Genomic DNA, 6,000 nt, shown 5'->3' with positions numbered 1-6,000 from the left:
CTAAGGTTTTATTATCTTGTATTTTTTTCTTACCTCGGAGAATTTTTCAATAGTTAGGTTTGTGCCAAAGAAAACAGAACGCGATATGGAAACACCCTAAGTGCCCAATTTTGGGTGAATGGATAAAGATGATGTAGCACACGCACTCCCCACACGTGTAACATATGTGTGCGCACACACACACACGTACTGTAATACTAAGCCATAAAAAAGATGAAATCCTGCAACAACATGGGTGAAACTCGGAGGTATTACGATAAGTGGAATAAATCAAGTGGAGAAAGACAAATACCTTAAGATTTCACTCATCTGTGGAATATGAAAGAACAAAAGCAAAACAAACAAACGAACAAACTAAACAGAAGCAAATAGTTACAGAAAATGGAGTACTAGTTACCATAGAAGAAGGGTTGTAGCGGGGATGGGCAAAAAGGGGTAAGAGGATTAATCGTAAGGTGATGAAAACCTTTGGTGGTAAATTCATTGTCATGTATAGAGAAGTCAAAATATAGTATTGTACACATAAAGGATGTGTACCTGATGCTGGGAAAGATTGAAGGCAGGAGGAGAAGGGGACAACAGAAGATGAGATGGTTGGATGGCATCACCGACTCGATGGACATGATTTTGAGCAAGCTCTGGGAGTTGGTGATGGATGGGGAAGCCTGGCGTGCTTGCTGTCCATGGGGTCGCAAAGAGTTGAACATGACTGAGTGACTGAACTGACTGACACACAAAGAATTCAAGAAAGAAAACAAAACATGGCAATAGTAAAACCAGTTGCTGATGCTACCGAGACAAAGAACTAGGAAGAAAAAGTGTGGCACAGACCCTCCATGTGGCAGACCATGTTGCAGCATAGCTCCTGTCTGTGAAAAGCTGGAGAAGCCCTGCTGCACCCAGAGACCCTGAGCTGGTCACTCAAATCCAGCGTCATAAGCCTGATGTGGGGTGAACGCAAGCATCTCTGGGAGCATCCTGCTCCTGCTTTACAATATCTTCAGTGCGGCATCTGCTGGTCCTGTGGGAACCTTTTATTTTATTTTATTTTATTTGTGGGAACCTTTTAAAGGATCTAAAGGCAAGGAGAGTTTGATACTGACATTGGCATTACTAAAAGCCTTCTCTGGAAGGTGACTTTCTGTCTAGTTTCTGAAGAGGACTAGCTTATGTTTCACACTTGAAACTTTTTTCAAACTCTATTCACTTATTTATTTTTGGCTGTGCTTGGGCTTTGTTGCTGCACAGGGTTTTCTCTAGTTTCGGCGAGCAGGGGTGCCCTCCAGTTGTGCTGCAGGGGCTTCTCATTGCAGTGGCTTCTCCCGTTGTGGAGTACGGGCCCTAGGGCACACGGGCTTCAGTAGTTGTGGCACGTGGGTGCAGTAGTTGTGGCTCTTGGGCTCTAGAGCACAGGCTCAGTAGGTGGCACACGGGTTTAGTTGTCATTCAATATGTGGGATCTTCCTGGATCAGGGATCAAATCCATGTCTCCTGCATTGGCAGGTAGATTCTTTACCACTGAGCCACGAGAGGAGCCCTCACCCTTGAAACTTAAAGGACCGGATGAAGAATAAAGCTCCAGATGTGCAGATGTCTTGTGGGAGCTCTGAAACCACACAGGTTAATCTGGCTGGGTCAGATCATGGAGTTGGAGAGGTGTGTTGGGTGTGGGCTGGCCCAGAACACAAAGGTGGAGCCACTGATGGAGCGATGAGAGAATGGGAGACGGGGTCCTGGCAGTGAGAGGGGAACAATGTCTCAGGCTGGGGTTCTGGACACAGTGAGCGTGGCTCTGTCTTGCCTAGGGCCAGTGACAGGTTGACGACAGTATGACCAGGAAGAATTAGAGCTCAGATCATAACCTCTAACACATGGTACGGTGAAGGCTGAAGGGGCAACATCCCAGTGCCAACCAAGGAGCCATAGCACCTCTGGGGCAGATCCGAAGGCAAGTCCCCGAGGCCCAGCTTCAGACCAGCAAGTTTTCTGGCAGGCCCACCAGTGGACCCCTCTCCACTGTCACCCGCCCCCAGGTTCAGCATCAGGTCCACTTCAGTGTTCTGAGCCCCTCCTGAGAGTATAGCCCAGAGCAGGCTGGGAAGCTTTGAACCAACTCAATTATTTCCAAACCCCTGGATGCCCCCATCTGGGGAAGCCTCTTTTTCATTATGTGGTGTTGCCACTGCATAACTAGGCTCTCCCCTCCCCTTGGCATAAATGCCCTGGGGTGAGGCTAGCCGTGGTGCAGTCATCCTGGGACTTGGGCTTTTAACAGGCGGCTTAAGTGTGTGGGTAATTCCAGTCCCAGCCTGAGCGGCTTCTCACCTCCTTGTGACCTTTGCTGGGGCTTCCCCCTGCACCACCTCGCCCTTTGTTGATTCTGACTGCTGCTGCTGCTGCTAAGTCGCTTCAGTCGTGTCCGACTCTGTGCGACCTCATAGATGGCAGCCCACCAGGCTCCCCCATCCCTGGGATTCTCCAGGCAAGAACACTGGAGTGGGTTGCCATTTCCTTCTCCAATACAGGAAAGTGAAAAGTGAAAGTGAAGTCACTCAGTCATGTCCGACTCTTAGCGACCCCGTGGACTGCAGCCCACCAGGCTCCTCTGTCCATGGGATTTTCCAGGCAACAGTACTGGAGTGGGGTGCCATTGCCTTTTCCAGTTGATTCTGATTGGCTGAGGTTAAAGACCTGCTAGCTGGTGAACCCATCAAAGATACCCAAGAGGCTGATTTTACACAATTTAATTAATTGAGTCTGCTTGGACTCTAAGTAGGCTTTTTCGGTTTGGTTGGGAGACTGACTTTTTCTGCTGGTCCAGATCCTAGAGCCTTAGGGACTTCCTTGGCATCCAGTGGTTAAGATTTCACCTTCCCATGCACGGGGTGAGGATTCAATCCCTGGTTGAGGAGCTAAAATTTTTTTTAAGAAAAAAAAAGTTCCTAGAGCCTGTCAGAACATTTCAGATTTTTTTTATAACTATAAACATGCGTGCTAGGTTGCTTCAGTTGTGTCCGACTCTTTGTGACCCCATGAACTGTAGCCCTAGCCTGCCAGGCTCCTCTGCTCATGGGATTTCCCAGGCAAGAATACTGGAGTAGGTTGCCCTGCCCTCCTCAAGAAGACCTTCTTGACCCAGGGATGGAACCCGAGCCTATTATGTCTCCAGCATTGGCAGGTGGGTTCCTTACCACTAGCGCCACCTGGGAAGCCCGATAGAACTGTAGGAGCTGAGGGATTTTGAAGGCAGAAGTTAAACTCAGAGACATTGCCCTGTCTTCCTGCACTTGTTCTGCCTTCTGTCTTCAAACCGGAAGCTTTCCATCTCCTATACTTTGTACCCATCCTCATAGTTGGGTGTTTAACTGAAAACATCTGAAAAGCAAAGAATAAATCTTTATGTGTGGTTTTTTTTTTTCCTTCACTATCTTAGGATTTAATCTAGTCTCTGGGCAGCTAGGCTCTGCGGGTGACACTCCTGGCACAAATCAGTGGGGAGGGGCTGGATGCTTCTGGGTGCCTCAGGAAATTATGTGGAACCTAGGAAAATGGTAGAGATGATCCTATTTGCAAGAATAGAGAGGCAGATGTAGGGAATGGATGTGTGGACACAGGGTGGGGCAGTGGGGTGGAAATAAGCCAGGAGATTGTGATTGGTGTACTGCCATGTGTAAAGCACCCAGCTAGTGGGAACCTGTTGGACAGCACAGGGAGCCCAGCTCTGTGATGACCTGGTGAGATGGGATGGAGCAGGGTGGGAGGGAGATCCAAGAGGGAGGGCCTATGTACATATACAGCTGACTCACTTCATTGCACAGCGGAGGCTGGCGAAACGTGGTAGAGCAACTATAATCCAATTAAAAAAAAAAAGTTCCTGAATCATTACTTTTAAAGCAAAGGGAAGACAGTTTATTAGTAACCTGGGCCTGTCAGGAGTGCCTGGAAGAATGAGGCTTATTGGGAATGAAGACTGTCCTGAAAACATGGCGGGTTTGAGCAGAGCCCACTCCATTCTTTGCTTGGTTGTGTGCAGCCAGGAGCTCTACTTACAAGATGCCCTTGGGGTGGGAATACAGCCTTGAGCAATGGAAGAGCTTTTTTCTCTCTTTCTGTCTGTCTTACTTTCTCTTTCTCCAGTGTCAGAATCAAGGAACAAAGGCTTGTCTTCCTTGCTTGGGAGTTTTTGACATTTTCTTACAGGCTCCACTTCTCTTATTCTCTCTTCCCTGCTTCAATTCTTGTCTCCTGAGTGAAGAAATGTTTCTCCATTCTGATTACACTTCAGAATCATCCAGTGAGATCTGAAAAAATGCTGAGGCTTGGGCCTACCCCTGGGGGTTTTGATTCAATCCATATGGGGTAGGGCCAAGGCAGCTGCTTTTTCTGTTTTTGTTTATTTATTTATTTATTTTTTGAACTTTTATTTTTTAAAAATTTTTATTTTTTTAAAAATTTTATTTTATTTTTAAACTTTACAATACTGTATTGGTTTTGCCAAATATTGAAATGAATCCGCCACAGGTATACATGTTTTCAGGATACAGAAGTGAGAAGGGTGGGTGGGAGGGTGGGGGGGTGGTGATGGTCTGAGGCATGGGGAGTGTGGGGAAGGGTGATTGGAGACTGGAGATACAAGACTGTTGCTCTGTGCAGGTTCAGCTAAGCTACATGCTTCTTCATGGGCTGCTGCTGCTGCTGCTGTGAAGTCACTTCAGTCGTGTCCAACTCTGTGCCACCCCTGAGACGGCAGCCCACCAGGCTCCGCCGTCCCTGGGATTCTCCAGGCAAGAACACTGGAGTGGGTTGCCATTTCCTTCTCCAATGCATGAAAGTGAAAAATGAAAGTGAAGTCGCTCAGTCGTGTCCGACTCTTAGCGACCCCATGGACTGCAGCCTACCAAGCTCTTCCGTCTATGGGATTTTCCAGGCAGGAATACTGGAGTGGGACACATGTTCAAAAGACGATGGCCTTAGCATGTTCTGAGAGTGTAGTTTTTGGCCCTGTGACATCAAGAGGTCATGACATTTACACATGCCCATTTGGAGGATGGGTGGTCCCAACCAGTCTTAACTGGCTTGAGCTGGGCAACAGCTGACTCCAAGTTCCTGAAAAACAACTTGGGCAAACAATAATACATAATGCTTGGAAGACACACAAGTTTTTGTAAAAACAATTGAAGTGAGCTTAGTCCGTAAAGCCAGGTTACAGTTATTATTTATTAAGCAAGTTATAATTTAATGGGTCTAACTGATGACTAGTCTTGGTTTCACAACGTATTGTTTGATACATTTATATATTGCAAAATGATTACCACCATAGCATTAACTAAAACGTCCATCTGGTCACACAATCACTACTGTTTTTGTGTGTTGAGAACATTTAATATTTACTCTCTTGGTAACAGTCATCTATATAACACAGAATAATTAGCAGTAATAGCCATGTTGTATGTTAGATTCCCAGAATTTATTAGCCTTATAACTAGAAATTTATACAATTTGATTAATATCTCCCCATAGCACAGCCCCCTGCCCCTGCCCCCTACCTCCTCAGCCCCTGGTAACCACCATTCTACTGTCTGTTTTTTGAATTCACCTTTTTTGGTTCCACATGTAAGTGAAATCATGGAGTATTTATCTTTCTCTATCTGACATTTCACTTTGCATAATGCCCTGAAGTTTCATTCAAGTTGTTGCAGATGGCAGGGTTTCCTTCTTTCTCATGACTAAATGGTATTCCGGGGTGTGTGTGTGTGTGTGTGTGTGTGTGTGTGTGTGTGTGTGTGTATCTCACAGTTTCTTTTCCCATTTCTTTTCTGTCTTCTCTTTTCTCAAGTGATTCTAATGGGTGACCAAATTCTGAAATCACAGTAAAATCAGAGGAGTAGAAAGCAGCAATGGCTTTGGCCCTGTGGGCGTCTGGCCTGTCAGCTATCCCCACCTGGCAGCCCTGGGGTGTCCTGGCTGGGGACCGAGACTGATGGAGGCCAGGTACTGGAG

The sequence above is a fragment of the Bos javanicus genome, chromosome 11, assembly GCF_032452875.1.
Source record: "Bos javanicus breed banteng chromosome 11, ARS-OSU_banteng_1.0, whole genome shotgun sequence".
Taxonomy (NCBI): domain Eukaryota; kingdom Metazoa; phylum Chordata; class Mammalia; order Artiodactyla; family Bovidae; genus Bos; species Bos javanicus.
This window is presented reverse-complemented; position numbering follows the sequence as displayed.